Source organism: Odontesthes bonariensis, chromosome 13 (genome assembly GCF_027942865.1).
Source record: "Odontesthes bonariensis isolate fOdoBon6 chromosome 13, fOdoBon6.hap1, whole genome shotgun sequence".
NCBI lineage: Eukaryota > Metazoa > Chordata > Actinopteri > Atheriniformes > Atherinopsidae > Odontesthes > Odontesthes bonariensis.
In genome coordinates this window covers 1,116,969-1,136,443 of record NC_134518.1, presented here as the reverse complement: position 1 = coordinate 1,136,443, position 19,475 = coordinate 1,116,969, and positions in this window count along the sequence as shown.

Below are 19,475 nucleotides of genomic sequence, written 5' to 3'. Positions count from 1 at the left end.
GACCTGAGTCATTACAGCAGCGTTGCCGTGTGGTCGCAAGAATTTTCGTACCCGTTTTCAAAAAAACCCTCGTTTCGTTTTCGTGTGGCCGTAGCCTAAGTCCCCGTTTACCCCTGCTTGTGTTTGGCAAAGAGTTGGAAAATGTAGTGTTTTGTGCTTTGGAGACATTGGTGCGTTGCACAGCCGCAGCATTGACGCGCAGTAAAGCACCATGGCTAGCACGGTAGGCTAGAAAGAATTGACACTCACGCTGGTCCCAGCGCCACTCTCACCTACACTGTTTCCACCATTCCCACCAGCCCCCCTACGAATACCAACACTCCTAGTAGCCTTTCCAATTTTCCTCGCTTTGCCCAGCACCGCCATTGCCATGCAAAGACGCACCAGCGAGCTCACTAGTTGACCGACCGTCATCTCCAAAACAAAGATTTTCCCCTTCTGAATCAGAATCGGCGAACAGGAAACCCATCACATCACTATAAGTAAACTTTTTCCCAGTCATCTTTTATTTATTTTGTCTCTAACTCTTGTAATCCAGCAATACCGCTTCAGCAATCAAGATCCGTGGCACAATTTCTCCGGTTTTTTCTCCTACAACTTGGAATGGACTTCCTCGAACATTTTACATTACAGTGTGACGTATTCCGACCCAAAGTATAAGTTGGGGATGTCTGCCAACTAGTGGACGGGAGTATAAGGCAAATTTGACACTCTGCTTGGCTCTATCGTCTGTTAAAGTCAACACCGCATCTTGTCGCAATATTGCGACTTTGGCGCTTAAAGGGTTAAGTCAACTCTTGCTGGGACCTCAAATATAGTTTATCCACTGGGCTTTTATATCTCTTATATCGTATACTTTATATCACCATTTATAAAACACCACAGAATTGTTTTATTGATGATTTTACTGAACTACTTTCAATTGTGTGCACTGGCTTTGACTGTTTAGTCATAACAGGGGACTTAAATGTGCATGTGGATGTAGCCCATAACAAGCAAGCTAAAGAGCTCACTGCTGTCCTTGAAATGTTTGGTCTAACTCAGCATGTGACTGAGCCCACCCACAGCAGGGGGCACACTCTAGATGTGCTCATTTCAAGGGGTGTTGTTATTTCAAACATGGATGTCGTCGATGTTGCTTTATCTGATCATTTCTGTGTTTTCTTCGACCTGTCTGTTACACCCAAACCCGCAGCTGGGTCTGCAGTTGTTCGGGGAAGACTCATAAATGACAGAACAGGGACACAGTTTATGGAAATGATTAGGTTTGAGAACACCCCGTGTTCTAATGTTGATGATCTGTTGAACTCTTACACATCAAGTCTCTTAAATGTTTTGGATACCATTGCTCCTGTCAAGGTTAGAATGGTTAAAAGTAGGCAAAGGGCGCCATGGAGGAAAGAAGAGTCGGTCAGGGCACAGAAAAGGGAGTGCCGGAGAGCAGAGTCAGAGATCCAGGTTCATTATGAGACTTACAAAGAAAAGCTATGTGTGTTCAACCAGACTTTGCGTAGAACAAGGGAGAGTTATTTTTCTGAAATCATCAAAAACTGCAGTAACAACTCTCGTGTCCTGTTTGCTACAGTAAACAGATTAACAAACCCTCCAGTTTCACTGCCTTTAGAACTCATTTCTACATCCAAGTGTAATGAGTTTGCAACATTTTTTAATGACAAAGTTCAAGGCATTAAAAATGCAATAATTTCCACAACACAAATAACTACTCTGCAGCCAGCTGGACACCTAGAGCTGACACATTTCACACCTGTTACTGACAAAACAGTCAGAGACCATCTGCAGTCTGAGTTCATCAACGTGCTGCCTTGATGAGTTGCCCACTAGATTCCTAAAGTCTGTGCTGAGCAGTTTGTTACCACAACTCGCTCATCTAGTCAACATCTCACTCCAGACTGGAACATTTCCAAAGGCCTTAAAGACCGCTGTCATTAAGCCTCTTCTAAAGAAGAGCAGTCTGATGCCACAGTACTGAACAACTACCGGCCCATATCAAACCTGCCATTCTTAGGCAAAGTCCTAGAAAAATTTGTATACCAACAGCTTAGTGACTCTCCTATCTAACAATGCTTTTGATACTTTCCAATCAGGCTTTAGGCCCCACCACAGCACTGAGACAGCTCTGATCAAGGTGACAAACGACATCCGCCTGAACACAGATGCAAGTAAAGTCACAGTCTTAGTTCTGCTGGACCTGAGTGCTGCCTTTGACACAGTTGACCATGCGATCTTATAACAGAGGCTGGAAGACTGGGTGGGAATCTCTGGTCGTGCTTTAAACTGGTTCAAGTCCTATCTGGAGGACAGGAAATATTTTGTTGAAATTGGTAACTGTGTCTCAGACCAAATGGCTATGACCTGTGGGGTTCCCCAGGGGTCAATCCTGGGACCCGTACAGTTCAATCTGTAAATGCTTCCACTAGGCCAGCTAATACGCAGCTATAATGTGTCCTACCACAACTATGCAGATGACACTCAGATCTACGTGTCACTGACGGCAGGAGAACACGGGCCTGTAGATACATTGTGTCACTGCATGGAACAGATCAGTGTGTGGATGCAAAACTATTTTCTCCAGCTAAACTCAGACAAAACTGAAATCATTGTCTGTGGCCCACAGAAACAAAGAGAAAGTGTTATCAGTCACCTTGAGACTCTCTCTAAAACCTAATTATCAAGTTAGAAATCTCGGGGTAATATTGGACTCAGACCTGCACTTTAACACTCTGGGATCTAAAGCCCACCGGTGGGCATTTTTGACACATCTCCTAAAACACATCTGAAACTCTGTGAGTTTTTGTCATTGAAACATATAAGTGACACCATTAAAAACCTTGAAACTTCTAGTTTTCAAATATATATATTTTTAAATAAATTATATAGCTGGCCCTTTTTAAAGAGAGTGAACAGAAATCTTTGGATTTTCTGTACTCTCAGACTGCAGCAGCTTCCGAGGCCACACCTATCACTATTCACATGTAAAGTACCAGGTGATTGAGTGGCTATTCACAGGTGAGAACACACCCCATTCAGCCAGCATGTGGGGGAAGGCAGCAATGTCCTGCCAGTGACAGACAATTATCACATGGAGAGTGACAGGGGGGTGGGGGGAATCAGGGGTGTTACACACCCATCTAATTCTCAGTTTTTCCCACGCAAAGTGGAAATCCCAGAAACCTCTTGTGTTTGTTGTTGTGTATCGTCCACCTGGCCCTTATTCTGAGTTTCTGTCTGAATTCTCAGAGTTTTTATCCCAGTTAGTGCTGAGTACAGATAAAGTCATTGTAGTGGGTGACTTTAATATTCATGTAGATGTTGAAAATGACAGCCTGAATATGAACTTTAATTCTATATTGGACTCTATTGGATTTTCTCAGAGTGTACACAGAGCGACTCACTGCCTTAATCACACCCTTGATCTTGTTCTGACTTATGGCATTGAGAGTGAACAGTTAACAGTGTTCCCTCATAACCCTGTCTTATCTGACCATTTTCTGATAACCTTTGAGTTTACATTACTTGACTATACAGTTTCTGAGAAGAAATTTACGTATAGAAGGTGTCTATCAGAGGATGCTGTAACCAGATTTAAAGAATTAATTCCATCATCCTTTTCTTCACTGCCATGTGCAGATATAACAGAGGACGACTACCTAAACTTTACTCCAGCAGCACTTGACTCTCTTGTTGACAGCACTATAGTTTCAATGCGTACAGCACTGGACAATGTTGCCCCTCTGAAAAGGAAGGTAATCAGTCAGAAGAGGTTGGCTCCTTGGTATAATTCACAGCTGCGTGCTTTAAAGCAGACTGCAAGAAAGCTGGAGAGACAGTGGCGTTCCTCTAATTTAGAAGAGTCTCAGTTAGTCTGGAAAGATAGTTTAACAATGTATAAGAAAGCCCTTCGTAAAGCTAGAACTGCTTATTATTCATCATTGATAGAAGAGAATAAGAATAATCCCAGGTTTCTTTTCAGCACTGTAGCCAGTCTGACTAAGAGTCCGAGCTCTGCTGAGCCAGTTATTCCTTTAACTCTCAGCAGTGATGATTTCATGAGCTTCTTTATTAATAAAATTGTTTCTATCAGAGAGAAGATTGATGGAGTCCTTCCCACTATTATCAGTGATGTATCATCAAGTACAGCAGCTTTAGGCTACGGCTACACGAAAACGAAACAAGGTTTTTTTTGAAAACGGGTTCGAAAATTCTTGCGACCACACGGAAACGCGCTGCTGTCCAGACGAAAACGATGAAACGATGCAGTACACACGCCACTGTGTCACGCCACGCTGTGAGACAATAGAGAAGTGTTAAAATTGGCTCCCAGCGTCAACGTGTGACTGACGCAAAAACGTTTTAGCTGTAACAATGGAAACGAAACGAGGCCGTTTTCAAACTTTCCCACTCTGGAACCCGTTTTCAAAAACTATCGTTTTGGGGTAGTGGGAACGCCGGCTCCGTGTGGCCGCGACAGCGAAACGATAAGAAAAAGTATCGTTTACAGTGAAAAACGTTTTCGTGTAGCCGCAGCCTTAGAAGTATCTTTAGAACCTGATTTGTATTTAGACAGCTTCTGCCCAGTTGATCTCTCTGAACTAACAACAGCAATTGTCTCTTCTAAACCATCAACTTGTGTTTTAGACCCAATCCCAACGAGACTGTTCAAGGAGGTTTTCCCCTTAATTGACACTTCCATATTGGATTTGATCAATCTGTCTTTGTTGACAGGATATGTACCTCAGACTTTTAAGGTTGCTGTAATTAAACCTTTACTTAAAAAACCTACTCTTGATTCAGAAGTGTTGGCTCATTATAGACCTATATCCAATCTCCCTTTTATGTCTAAAGTTCTTGAAAAAATAGTTGCAGCTCAGCTTTGTGATCACTTACACAGAAATAATCTGTTTGAAGAGTTTCAATCAGGATTCAGAGTGCATCATAGCACAGAAACTGCACTGCTGAAAGTTACCAATGATCTCCTCTTAGCCTCTGATAGCGGACTTGTGTCTGTGCTTGTCCTGTTGGATCTCAGTGCTGCATTTGATACGGTCGATCACAGTATCTTATTACACAGTCTTGAACATGTTATTGGGATTAAAGGAACTGCATTAGGCTGGTTTAAGTCATATTTATCTGATAGATTTCAGTTTGTTCTTGTAAATGAAGAATCTTCCTCACACACCAGAGTAAGTCATGGAGTTCCTCAGGGTTCTGTGCTTGGACCGATTCTTTTCACTTTATACATGCTTCCATTAGGTAACATTATTAGACAGCATGGCATAAATTTCCATTGCTATGCTGATGATACTCAGCTGTACTTATCTATAAAACCAGATGAACCCAATAGGTTGGTCAGACTACAAGCATGTCTTAAAGACATAAAGACCTGGATGACTCAGAACTGTCTGCTTCTAAATTCAGACAAACTGAAGTCGTTATCTTTGGACCTGAGCGCTTCAGGGAGAAATTGTCTAGCTATATAGTTACTCTAGATGGTATTTCCTTGGCTTCTAGTTCTACAGTGAGGAACCTTGGAGTTATTTTTGACCAGAACTTATCATTTGACTCGCATATAAAACAGGTTTCTAGGACTGCCTTCTTTCATCTTCGTAATATTGTTAAAATCAGGAACATCTTGTCTCAGAGTGATGCAGAAAAACTAGTCCATGCATTTGTTACTTCAAGATTGGACTACTGTAATTCTTTATTGTTGGGCTGTCCCACATATTCTCTGAAAAGCCTTCAGTTGATCCAAAATGCTGCAGCCAGAGTTTTGATGAGAACTAACAGCAGAGATCATATTTCTCCAGTTTTAGCTTCTCTTCATTGGCTCCCTGTTAAATTCAGAATAGAATTTAAGATTCTTCTCCTTACATATAAAGCTCTTAATGACCGAGCTCCATCATATCTTAAAGATCTCATTGTAAGATATTTTCCTAACAGAGCACTTCGTTCCCAAACTGCAGGTTTACTTGAGGTTCCCAGAGTTTCTAAAAGTAGAATGGGAGGCAGAGCCTTCAGTTATCAGGCCCCTCTATTGTGGAATAAGCTGCCAGTAAATGTCCGGGAAGCAGACACCCTTTCCACTTTTAAGACCAGGCTTAAAACTTTCCTTTTTTATAAAGCTTATAGTTAGGTCTGTTGAATCTGATAGTGTATCTTGTTCTGCCTCCACCTCTGGCACCCTCTATACTTTCATTACCCCCTACCCGAACCAGGGTTTGAATCCCATTCCCGCTTATCTTACCTCTTTTATTTCTCCCCCTACCCGAACCAGGGTTTGCATCCCCACCCCGCTGTGACTGGTGTGCAGTTGGTGAGAGGCTGAGGCAGCTTGTGGCTGTAAAAGATGGTTCTATATATGGATCTATATAGGGAGTATAGGGAATTACTCACTGAGTCTGGTCCTTTATTTATTTATTTATTTTCGTTAGCACAAGTTTCTTGTGTTTACCTTGAATAGGGATGGCTCAGGTAATCCTGAAACATCCCATAGTTAAGCTGCTATAGGCCTAGACTGCTGGGGGGCCTCATCTGTCACACCTTTCCTCACTTTACTCTCTTTATGTATATGTGACATTATTGTGGTCATTAACTCGTGTTTCCCTGTTCCAACAGATATCCTTTGAATGGTGTTACAGTGCCGCCGTGGCCCCCTCCCCCCCTTTCTGTCTTCTCAAACCCCAGCTGGTCGAGGCGGATGGCCACCCTTCCTGAGTCTGGTTCTGCCAGAGGTTTCTTCCTGTTCAAAAGGAGTCGTTTCTCTCCACAGTCGCCTCAGGCACGCTCAGGCCGGGAGATTGGACCGAAAAACAAAAAGTTTTCAGTGCAATCTGTTGGTTTTCTTAGCTAGGAAATTGTTTTTGAATTGGCTCTATATGAACGAATTGGATTATTTTATGAATTATGATTATTATTAATTAATTGAATTCCAATTGGCTTGAATTGGACTTACTATCTAAGTGCCTTGAGATGACATTTGTTGTATTTGGCGCTATATAAATAAAAATGAATTGAATTGAATTGAATTGGTCTGTGAAGGTGCGGCTGTATATCAGAATATCATCCAAATATACCATGCAAATGTGCCATGGCAGGCCCCTCAGGATGAGCTCCATCATTCGCTGAAACGTGGCTGGAGAATTTGTCAGACCCATAGGCATAGCCCGCCACTGATAGAGGCCCCGGCCGGTCGTGAAAGCTGTCTTCTCGCGATCCTCCTCAGCCACTTCTACCTGCCAGTAGCGATTCGAAAAGTCAAGTGTGCTGAACCAGACCGAGCCAGCTAGGGCATCCAAGCTATCATCCACTCGCGGGAGGGGGTGTGAGTCTTTGATCGTCACTGCATTCAGACGACGATAATCAATACAGAACCTCCACTGTCCCCCTTTCTTCCTCACCAGCACTACTGGAGATGCCCAGGGGCTACAACTCTCCTCCACAACTCCATCAGCTAGCAGTTCAGCCACCTGACGTTCAATCTCCGTCCGTTTCTCAGGTGCTGCACGATAAGCACGCTGCTTCACAGGGGGGTGGTCCCCAGTCCTTATATGGTGCTTGATCAGTGTGCACCTGCACGTGTTTCTGTCGCACAGGTTGAACACATCTGTGAACCTCTGCAGCAGATCAGCCAGCTTGACCCTCTGCTCAGCTGTAACAGGCGACTCATCCAAGGAGACAGGGCCTGCAGCAGCCGGCGGCACAGCTGGATGACCGCCATCGACCCATGGCGGCGCTAAAATGTCTTTCTGTTCGACTGGGTAAAACTCACCCAGGTGTAGTCCCCGCTTGAGTTCCACCGCCTCTCCTGTGGGATTGAGGATGCGGGCTGAGGTCAAGCCATTCTTCACACAGTTCACTGTACGAGCAACAACCAATCCTGTTGTTTCTGGAATGTTAGGTTCCAGATATCCCTCGAAATCTGCAGCAGACTGACAAGTTCCAGCAGGAGGGAGAATGTTCACCGGTACCAGAGCCTCACTCAGCGGGGGAATGGTCATGACGTCAGCGAGGGACACGTTACAACAACGTGGGACCAACTCTTTACCCTGAAGCAGGGGCACAGAAACGTCCCATAGTTGTAATACACCTCGCCCCAAGTCCAGCAGTGCATGATTCTTAGCCAGAAAGTCCAATCCGAGCAGAACACACTGGGTGGATTCCCTTAGCACATGGAAAGTGTGCTGCCAGCAGGTCGGGCCCAGGCGGAAGGTGATCTCACTGGTACCCAGTGTGTCTAACATTTGTCCATTAACTGCCCGCGAGTCAGGGACTGACATACGGAAGTCCGCACTAATCAGTGACACCAAGGCCCCTGAGTCCACCAACATGGGAACCTCGGCACCTTCAACCACACCCCTGACGAAAGAAGTTGGGTGGCCAGTATAATCCATACAAGCAATGTCATTTGAGAAATCATGGCTGTTGGGGCCCTCCTTAGGAGTGGCTGGTGTTTGGGCCTCAACACCAGCTACTGACCGTTTCCCTGACGGTCGTTGTCAGCATCCTGCTGTCGTGGCAGAAAGTGCACGCCGCGTCGCCTTGGCTCGTCCTCACGTCGGGCACGCCAGCTTGGGCTAGGGCTTCTACCCCCAGGCGGCTTAGAGGAGGAGGACACTCCCGATGGATCTGCACGATAGCCACGAGACAGAAAACCCCCTTGGCGTGGGAACCGCCCAGGATCGGGGGAGCGGCCACGATGTTCCTCACGAGAGCCCCTCATCTGGCAGCCCCACTCACCACAGTCATAGTTACAACGTCCTCCAGAGGGCGAGCGAAGTCTGCGCCCCCTCATGTCATTATTCCATGCCCTCTGTCTCTGATTTTCCTCATAAAGTTCTTTCATTTCCACTCTCATGGTGTGCATATCCTCTGTTAGCTTCTCAACAGCTCTCTGGAGACCCTCAGAGACCGACACAGACTGTACAGATGGGTTCCCACCACCGTAGGCAGCAGCAGCAGTACTCACATAGTCTCTCTGTAGGGCCACTCTGGCGTTTTCACATCGCTCCGCCACGTGCAAAGCCTCCTCCAGGTCCGTGGCGCCCATCTCCAGACACTTGGCTTTCAACGCCGGGTCAAGACCAGCAAGGAAGCGCCGAAACTTCTCCTCTCTCTGTGCAATATCCCCATAATCCGGAAATGCCTCCACGACCAGCCGGCTGACATCGGCAGCGTACACCTCCAGGCTCTCACCAGAAGCACGCACACGGGCCGACAGGCTGGCTCTGAAACGGTCCATTAACTGTCTCTGTCCAAATGCTGCTCCAAGTCTCTCTTTAATTGCAGCATAATTCGACTTGGTTGCATCAGGCAGGCTGTCCCACAGCAGAAAAGCAGACTTGCCGAGACGAGTAGGAATAATCCTCACCAGCTCCTCTGTACAGTCGCGGCCACTTCCCGCCGTGGCGCCGACAGCCACCTCCAACTGCCTCGCCCAGCTGCGGAAACTCTGGCTCCCGTCACCGGTGAAAGGAGCAGGCAGGTCGATTTTAACATCCCCGCCCGGTGAGTATCTGCCAAGCATGCTCGAACCGGGTTTAAAAGGGTCCTCGTCTGCACGCCACATGTCGACAATGTAGTGCGCCGTCCTCCAGCCAGCTATACTGGGGTAGCTAAGCTAATAACACAGACCTCGCGCCGTAACAGACTAAGTGCACAAAGAAACAAAACCAGCGGCTTACAAAAGACCACCGCTGCCACCAATGTAACCGAGCGTTCTGGGTTCGCTGTATTATGTAGTTATAAGGCACAATAAACGGGACAGGAGACGAGAGAGCGTGTCCAGCAATGCAACCGCTGCTTCCTCTTTATTTCTCCACCCCGAGAGAGACACCTGAACTCCACACGATCACCTCCCCCTACAGGAACCCGGAGGGACACAAACCTCCTTTTCACTCAAACACAAAACAGTCTGTTACAATTTTATTTGCCTTCTTATGAGCAAGTGGTAAAGCCCTTTGAATTGCCTTGTGTACGAATTGTGCTCCACAAATAAACTTGCCTTGAGTTTTATCTTCCAAAATAATTAACTGGTCAGTGGTGTAATAATTACTGTTCCAGTGGCAATACAATTTGTGGGCAATTTTAGCATAAAGTAGACTGTATTTAATCTTTTGAGAGAGGAGGAGACACTTTACTGACATCAAACTGAAGCTGAATTATGGATTGCATTTTGGCAAGGCTGTGGTTCAGCAGGAGGAATGGTCATCTTCCAATGTGGTGGTTTGTTTCCCAGGTCCTTCAAGTGTCCTTAGACAAGATACTAAAACCCAACTTGTCCTCAATATGCTCATCAGTGTGACTAAAACAAATTGTGCATATTATACATAGAGTGAAAATGTAAAAAATAAGAAGAGGAACTATGTGAGTGTTTGTTTGGACAAGAAGCTATAAAGAACTTTGGGTAGATAGTGCCACCAGTAACACTTTGTGACAATGACAACCAAGGGTTAAATTTTAACTTACCACAGGCCTCAGATCTTGAATAACAGCGCAGGTCAGAGGTATCATGAACTGAAAAAGAAACTATATCCAACACATGGCCTCCTGTGCCTCACAGCAGAAAGTGCTTTTCTTCGATTTAAAAGAATGAGCTCTGCTAAGCTGTCTGAAAGCCATCTACATCCTTCTCCTTCTGTTGATTAACACAATTTCACAGTTAATGTGAAAGTAATCTAAAAACCAATTAAAACAAGTTCAGGCCTCAGTCCTCCTTGTTTCCACAGATCACAGGGAACTGCCAGCAGTAAAACGGTAAAAATCTGGTAATTACCTCCAAACTGGCCTAAAGATTTTCAGATCTATTATGGGATTTCTTCACTGGGGCCTTATCATTCAGGGTGATTATCGAGACCAAACTCCTGTGATGAAAAATGGGGACAAAATAGCAGGGGTAAAATGTAAAATGAATAAATATAAATCAGCAGACACGCATTACTGAGGTGATTGTGGATTTGGATAAAATCTCCCAAGGGATCGTCCTTCTTCTAGCAGCAACGGAGAGATGAAAGGACAAATGAAAATCTAGTGAAAGGGGGGGAAACTATACGAAAGAGAGAAGCTCCAGTATGAGAGATGAAGTGACAGGTTTCCATCATATCTCCTTTATTTCTATTCTTTTCTTTTCTTTATCTTAGTGGATTATGGGGCCATCACCATGAAGCTTTGATCAGCCTGTTGTACTGAGCTCGTTTGTAACAACTACTAACACTTCATGGGTAAGTTGGTTATATCTGGTAGCCATGGGAAGATGGGGGAAAGGAAATCACAAACTGAGATGAAGGGAACTAATGAAATACACTCTGACAGAAATGAGGGTAACTGTCAGCTTAAAAGGACCTGCCACAGCTTTTAGTGTTTGTAAGAAAACACTGATATTGAGAGAAAATATGCACAGCTGCTAGTCTGCTTTCTTAGTTTTTTACTTAGTTTGCTACTTGTTCTTGAGTTTGCATTCTTTTTCACTCACAGCTGAAGTTACCTTATGTTAGTGTGATATTAAATGTTAGACTGGGGCAAATGTGCTTTCATAAGTGTGTGATTAATCAAATGAAGTAGGTTAAGAATTATTATTTAACCACAGTTTGAGTATCTTGATAGTTTGCATTAAAGTCAATAAATGTAAAGATGTGCCATCATCTGTTCAAAGGGCCTTGGGGGCCCCATGTTCCACTACTTCATTAAATCCCATTAGACTTTATACCGTATAAGGAGGAGAATTCAGAGGATAGTTATTATGAACTTAACAGCCTGAAACTGCACCGCACTGCCCAGAGAAAGGTTATCAGATAGTTGTGAGAATGCTGATACATCACTATTGTTTTTGTGTTTCTCTTTATTATGGGTGCCAATGCCAAAGGCTTTAGACACACATACTACTATTGTGCCGTACTTTTATGGTGAGAATGCTGATACAGCTCAGGTGATCCTGAAACATCCCATAGTTAAGCTGCTATAGGCCTAGACTGCTGGGGGGCCTCATCTGTCACACCTTTCCTGCTAAAGGTTCGATGAAGATGGCAAAAAGTGAGGGTGAAAGTGGGCAACCCTGTCTGGTACCTCTCTGCAGACTGAAGCTTGGAGAAATTTGCTCATTTGTCCTGACACATGCATTTGGGGGAGCTATATAATATCCTTATCCAGTTAATGAAGTACGACCCAAACCTGAATTTGTTTAATGCTGCAAATAAGAATTTCCAGTTAACTTTATCAAATGCTTTTTCAGCATCTGGAGAGACAATTGTGATGGTAGAATAATCTATGAGATTAATTAGTCTGCGTGTGTTAGTGGATGAGTGTCTACCCTTTATAAAACCTGTCTGGTCAGGATGTATTATAAGGGGAGTTATTTTTTCTATTCTTTTGGCGAGGGCTTTACAAATTATTTTGGGGTCTACATTTATTAGTGATATTGGGCGGTAGCTGGATGGAAGTACAGGGTCTTTTCCTGGTTTCTGTAGAAGGATAATGTTATCAGAGTTCATGTTAGGGGATAATCTGCCATTCTCCTTGACTTGTAAAACCATTTTGTGAAATGCAGGTTCCAAAACAGTCCAAAATTCTTTGTAGAACTCAGCTGGAAAACCATCTGGTCCTGGGGCTTTGTTACTAGGCATATGTTGAAGGGCTTCATGGAGTTCTCCTGTTGAGAGGGGTGAATCCAGAGCCGTGGCCTGTTCGAGTTGTAATTTTTGGGAGGTTGATGTTACTAAGAAACTGATCTATGTTTCTGTCTGGTGGATCATTTTGTGATGAACATAAGGTTTTAGAGAAGTCCCTAAAAGCATTGGTGATTACAGCAGGGTCATGGGTGATATTTCCTTCTGAATCCCTAACCAAAGAGATTGTTGTTTTATCTTTGTTCATCTTTAATTGATTTGCTAGGAACCTTCCAGATTTATTGCCATGCTCCAAATTCTCCTAGCGAAGTCTTTGTATAAGGAACTATGTTTGTTTATCAATAATTTCATTTAGTTCAAGTTTAGCTTTTCTTAATTCATTCAGTATGTGTTCCTCTTTGGAGGCACTGTAGACAACTTCTAATGATTTAATCCTGAGTTCGAAATCTGATATTCTTGAACTTTCCCTCTTTTTCTTATTTGATGAAAAAGAGGTTATTTTGCCTCTCATAACTGCTTTTCCCGCTTCCCAGAGAACACAAGCTGACACTCCTGGCAGGTCATTATTTTATAGATATACAGACCATTCCCTTTTGGAATAATTAATAAAATCAGGGTCTTTTAGTAATGATGTATTAAATTTCTAACTGGTGGTGTAACTCTGTTATTCTTCAGTGTGATGGAAACTAACTAAGAAATAATCTATTCTTGAATATGAGTGGTGTACTGCTGAGAAGAAGCTGTACTCTCTGAGAGTGGGGTGGTGGGAGCGCCAAGCATCACAAAGACCAGAATCATTCATATATTGTTTAAGTCAGATACCATGTTAAAGTGACCTCCTATGATGAGTGTGTTATCTGAGTGATCAGAGAATGAAGGGAAAAATGAGTGAAAAAATGAGGGCTCATCAACATTTGGGCCATATATGTTAGCAATGCAGAAACTCATATTTTGGATCAATAAGTTAACAATTATAAATCTGCCTTCTGGATCAATAACTGTGTTGTGGCTACACCTGGCTACATGGCTACACCTCTTTGTCTGGAGTTGTAACAGGCTGAGTACAAATGAGGAAACTGTGCTGTGGTGAGAACATCAGCTGCAGTCTTTGATAAATGAATCTCCTGTAATAAAACAATGTCTGCCTGTAGGTCCTTCAATCTATTGGAGATTTTTAATCTCTTCTCCCTGGACCCAGCTCCATGCACATTCCATGAAACAAACCTTAGCGTGGACATGCTCAGACTAACGCAGTGAGTGCTGAATGCTTGCTAAAAGCATTCAGAGCGTGCGTGTGCATTTATGCTTGCAGGCGACTGATTGTGCTTCTGTTCTGAGTGCTTGTGCGCTGTCAGTGCTGTGTAAGCGTGGTGTTTGATTACGTGTGCTACTCAAATCTCTATCTGTGCCGTGCATGTTAACATTAATATGACCTGCGTAACCTTCTGCTAATGAGACTGGCAGTGAGCTATTTTCAATTAAATTCAGTTTTATTTATATAGCGCCAAATTACAACAAAATGTCATCTCAAGGCACTTAAATAATATAGTCCAATTCAAGCCAATTGGAGTTCAATTTATTGTAATCATAGTAAGTCAAAGTTATATTTTTAGAAATTATTTTGACAATCATGCCTTCCTAGAAATCTTTGTTTTAGTACAACCTATGAAGACACAATGGCCACATTCAAGAGCTTCAGGGAATGACATAACAAGAAGCTCAGGATTTTATGCCTGCTTTATTTTTGCTGCATCTAATATGTTGAATATTACATGCAAATAGTATGCAAACTTTGCTCTCAAGCAGGAGAATTTAATAACATTTTATGACTTTGCAATATTTTTCATAACATCTAACATTATTATACAAACAAAAAAGCCTGTGTCCATGTGCCTGTCTACATATAATCCTATCCTTCACACACACACGGAAAAAAACATTTCCCATGATGGTTGCATGATGGATGTGTTCCAACAAAATACACACACATAAAGCATACTGTAACTTGAAAATAGATAACAGACGCACACACAGAGGTTGTGCAGGCCTTTTATCCTTCCAAACGTCCACTGGGACTAAATCAGAGGGAGTCTTCTGACAAAAAAACATGTTGATCATGGCCTTGTCCCACATAGCTGAGATATGGAAAAGTGGGAGAGCGGGAGAATAAACAGATGACTGAAGGGGATGGATGTATAAGTAGTTTGATGGGAAAATGTATTGGTGTTTGTGATGCAGGGGAGAACAGTAGGAGGTCTCTACTGAGGTCCCAGAGGTGAGTTCAAGACCAGATGGTATTTGTCTGTGACTCTGTGGCCACAGTGTGACGGCAAGGAAACACAAATACACACACTTTATGTGAAAATAAATCAACTTGACAATGATCAATACAGATATGTGTGTTTTCAGGGAAAGGGTTTCTTTTACCTTCAGTTAGCTCAAGTGAAAATATTTTCCCTATTAAGAATATGAATTATAATTTTAAAATGTGCCAGGGAGCTGTCAATCATTCAGTATGATGAAGTAGAGAACATGATCCTGGATTTTCCTTGATTGGCCAGGATTTCTGGATTTGTTGTCATTCATTAAATTGCCGCAAAATTAATTACAATTATCTTTTAAAAACTGCATCTACATCCCCAATTCCAAAAAAGTTGTGATGCTGTGTAAAATTTAGATGAAAACAGACTGCAATAATTTCCAAGTCTGGAAAACCAATATTATATTCACTGTAGCACATAGAAAATGTATCAAATGTTGTGTGAGACATTTTACTATTTCATAAAAAAATTTAGCTCATCTTGCATTCAATGTGAGCAAAGGATCCCAAACAGCTGCGTTAGGGACAGCAAGAGGCTGGGGGAAAGTGGTACTAAAATTAAACATCTAGAAGAACATTTTGCAACTAATTTACAACAGGTCAGCAACATGAGTTTCTCAGATGTAAAGATGGACAGATGTTCGACATTCTGCAATAAGCTACACAAGAAGCTGATTCAGTATAATGTTAGTCAGAGTAAATTTGGGGAGGGGGGCTATCCCAGCTGTCATTGGGTGAGAAGCAGACTACATTCAGTTGGAGAAACATTTTTTTTTACCTTAAAGCAAAATTGTTTCTGGGATTATTGTTGGGCTCTACCTGCTTCAACAAACCCACTTTCGTTTGGAGAAAAGAGTCCCTTGATTTCTGAAACGCTTTTAATCCAATTCAGCCCAAACTTCTTATATGAGGGCTCCACGTAATACGGTGCATGCCTCCACAACTGCCTGGATTATTGACTACCTGTGAGACTGGGAGGTTGTGTGCCTGAGAAGATGGTTAGCAGCACACAAGCACCACAGAAGACTGTACTCTCTGTTTCTCGTCTCCTGTACACTCGTAAAAGTTACTGTGAAATGCACAGTACAGGAAACTGGTGGAATGGTGTTGGAGCAGTAACCTCATCTTCAATTTAAAGGAGGGATGATTGTGAATCTCTAACAAGGAATAAGCCATGCACTATATCTATCCAAGGAGAAGAGTTAGAACTACAGTTACCTGGTTTTGGATGCAAACTTTAACTGAACTAAAGGGTTTATTGATATATTAAACAACTTTGACACAACGGCAGTTTACGTTTTAGGAAGACTGTAGTGTTTTCAACAAGGATGTTGGTGACGCAGAGTTAAACCACAAATGAAGACCCTGGAGTGTAGTTGCAGCTCGTTTAATTGCCTTCATGAACATGTGGTGAAAACAGACAGACAGAAAATACACTCTATCTCAACACGTAGAGACATATATACACAAATTAAGTGCTTCAAGCTCGCTAAAATAACATTACAGAAAATCAACGATAATATCCAAACTAATCAGTATAAACTGCCATATAATGCAACTTACGGCGTTCCTGCCTGACGATTCAGAGTGGATGGCATCTGATAACGTTTCCATACTGCGTCTTGCATGTGAATCTTTGTTTTTCTCGCGCAAACAGTGTTGCCAAATAAAAATCACAAGAAGTCGCTATTGGCTCTCTGAAAAGTCGCTAGAAGTCGCTAGATTGCGTCATGACGTCATAAGTGACGTAACCACGCCCATATTATATATTTTCGCTCCTACCCGAGCCGAAATCAGCCGGCCTGAAGCTGATTTCAGCTCTAAACTCTGTAAACTTTAGCAACATTTGAAACTTTTCAGGCCAGAAAGTTGTCGTTTAGATCCCCAATGTGTTAAAAACCTGCCAAAATACCGGCTATTTACAATTTTGTTCCGACGAATTCGGCGCTACTAAAGCTAGCCGCAGTGGGCAACGCACTTCCGGTTATTTTGACAAAATAAAATACCCGTTGCCTTTTATCATAGGGAAAGCCATTACGATAAAAAGGTGCTTTTGTTTTGAAAACAGGAAGTGAACCTACCCTCGTTGTAGCTAGCTTGAAACTGCCGTTTTGACAGGAAATGACGGTATGCCAGGTTGCCGCCGTCCTGCAGTGCTTCTGTCTCGGCTTGTATGGTGTCGCGGGGCAACTGATTTGTCACTCACAAAACAAGTTAAATTGTCGCTAGATTCAGCCAGATTGAGCCCGAAAGTCGCTAAGTCGCTAGATTATTTTTTTTGTCGCCAGAGATGGCCAAAAGTCGCTAAATCTAGCGACAAAGTCGCTAAATTGGCAACACTGCGCGCAAAACCGGAAGACCGGAAGTACGTAACCGGAACCGGAAGTAGAATTTACCGATAATATTCCTTTATACAAACTTATATAAAGCATGAACTGTTTGTCTAAAGAACTTGCAATCCTTTTTAATAACAGAAATATTTTTAGAATTATTTATTTAACCTTATGAACTTACTTTTTTATAGAAATGCCTTAAAGACAACACACTCCCCGCCTGGCCTAATGAGGCCACTACACTAAACAATCCATTATACTTTCAGTCCTTTGGCATGAGAAGGATAACTTCTGTAACTGATCGCATAAATGTCTTTACACAACCTTGATCCCGTCACTTTACCTCAATCTTTCTTACTCGACTGTCCTTGCCTGGGAATGTGGCAGTGACCCTTGCCATGGGCCAGCTGTTACGTGCAACCTGCTTGTCCTTTAGCAGAACTAGGTCACCAACTTGGAGGTTTCTACGTGGTACAGTCTATTTCTGTCTTTGTTGTAATGTGGGCAAATACTCATGCCTCCAGCGTGTCCAGAACTGGTTGGAAAGAGCTTGGACCTGTCTCCATTGTTTGGTGTAAAGGTCTTTATCCAAGAAGTCTCCGGGCGGGGGTAGAAGGCAAGATTTCTGTGTAATGACCATTGATGGGGATAGAACAAAGGGGCTCTCCGGATCCGACGACACTGGAACAAGCGGCCTTGCGTTTATGATGGCTGTTATTTCAGCCATGAGTGTGCATAGCACTTTGTGAGTCAGTTGTATCTTATTTCGCAGCAGCAAGGAGTCCAGGATTCTGCGAGCAACTCCGATCATGCGCTCCCAAGAACCTCCCATGTGAGAGGCATGTGGAGGATTGAACTCCCAGCTGCAACCTTGCTCTGTTAGATACTTCTGTACTGATTTGTCCATTCCTAGTTCCTTTGAAGATCCAACAAAATTGGTACCCCGATCCGATAACAACTGTTTGGCGGGGCCTCTTAGGGCAAAGAAGCGACGGAGGGCATTTATGCAGCTGGACGTGTCTAGAGATTTGATTACCTCAATATGGACAGCCCTTGAACTCATGCAGGTAAACATAATGGCCCATCGCTTGCTTTCAGCTACTCCGCCCCGGGTACGCCTGGCAGTTATAGTCCAGGGCCCGAAAACATCGAGGCCAACATAAGTAAAAGGAGAACAAGTTTTTAGGTGTTCAGGTGGTAGAGCCGCCATGAGTTGTTGTTCTTGTTTCCGACGCAATTTGCGGCAGGTTAAACATTTGTGGATCACTGAGTTGACTAGGGTTTTGCACCCTAAAAGCCACAGTCCAGCAGCCCTGATAGCTCCTTCCGTCAGATGACGGCCTTGATGTTCCACCAGCTTGTGGTGATGACGAGTGAGCAGGAGAGAGACGTGACTGTGTTTAGGGAAAATTAACGGACTCTTTTCAAAGTTCTCAATTTCTGAATGTTTGAGTCGGCCTCCGACAGAAATGAGACCGTCCTGCAGGATTGGACTGAGCTTTTGTAGAGGACTCTGCTTTGAGATCAGCTTGCCAGCGTTAAGAGCAGAAAGTTCTTTTTCAAAGTGGGCTTTTTGTGTCTCTTTGAGGATGACAGTTTTTGTTTGAGCTATCTCCTCTGGAGTATGAGGTAGGTGACATTTGTGTCAGCCTTTGCATTTGCTGTTTGGATTGGTCCCATTGAAAGATTTTGCTATGTGGATAAGATTTGCCATAGCTCTGACTAAGGACTTGAAAGTGGAAAAGCGCTCGAAACGTTTACTGTTGAGTACTTGGAGGTGAGTAACATAAGTTCTGATTTCTGGCCCAATTTCTGAGTCTTTGTCAGGTTCGATTAAGTTGAACATTCCACTAACGTGTGGTATCTCTGCAGGAGGATGGCGGATGAAGGATGGTCCGGTGAACCAGGTTGACTTTTTTAGCTGAGCTGCTGACAATGACCTCAATGCATGGTCTGCTGGGTTTTCTTCTGTGCGCACATAGTGCCATTGTTCTGGCTTTGATGACTGGCGAATGCGCTGTGCTCTGTTGTGGACATATGTATAGAATCTTCTAGAGTCATTACAGATGTAGCCTAGTACCACCTTACTGTCTGTGTAAAAGTGTATTGCATCAAAATGTAAGTCCAACTCATCCTGAATGAGATCAGCCATTTCCACTGCCAAGACGGCTGCACAGAGTTCAAGTC